This window comes from Penaeus monodon, chromosome 22, assembly GCF_015228065.2.
Source record: "Penaeus monodon isolate SGIC_2016 chromosome 22, NSTDA_Pmon_1, whole genome shotgun sequence".
NCBI classification, from domain to species: Eukaryota; Metazoa; Arthropoda; class Malacostraca; order Decapoda; family Penaeidae; genus Penaeus; species Penaeus monodon.
This window is the reverse complement of record NC_051407.1, coordinates 37,559,321-37,559,603: the sequence shown is the minus strand read 5'-3', so window position 1 is coordinate 37,559,603 and position 283 is coordinate 37,559,321. Positions and strand designations below refer to the sequence as shown.

General features: G+C 46.6%; 1 protein-coding gene across 1 annotated transcript in view; it reads left to right on the top strand.

Annotated features, from left to right (window-relative positions):
• The window catches only part of LOC119587115 (histidine decarboxylase-like), a gene marked incomplete in the record, with an annotated part of 81,576 nt that overhangs the window by 61,874 nt on the left and 19,419 nt on the right, over window positions 1-283 (top strand).

Here is a 283-nt window from a genome sequence, read left to right as displayed (position 1 = left end):
TCACGTCGACTTTACGGCAGCTGTGACGTCAAGCCATCATCGGCTGAGGAACTTAATTAAGAGTAACGTTGCCGTCCGTTACTCTCACTCATCCTTTCCTCGTTTGCATTGCTCCTTGCTGCTCCATCTCTCTGAATATACATTGCCATACATTTTTTTCTCTCCAAAATATGTATTTATCTGTAACTATCCAACTCCTCCCAAATACAACGTGGAGCATTCAACACTTAATGTCTAGCGCAGGGGTTCCCAACCTGGTGGGGGAGGGGGGGGGGAATTTTCC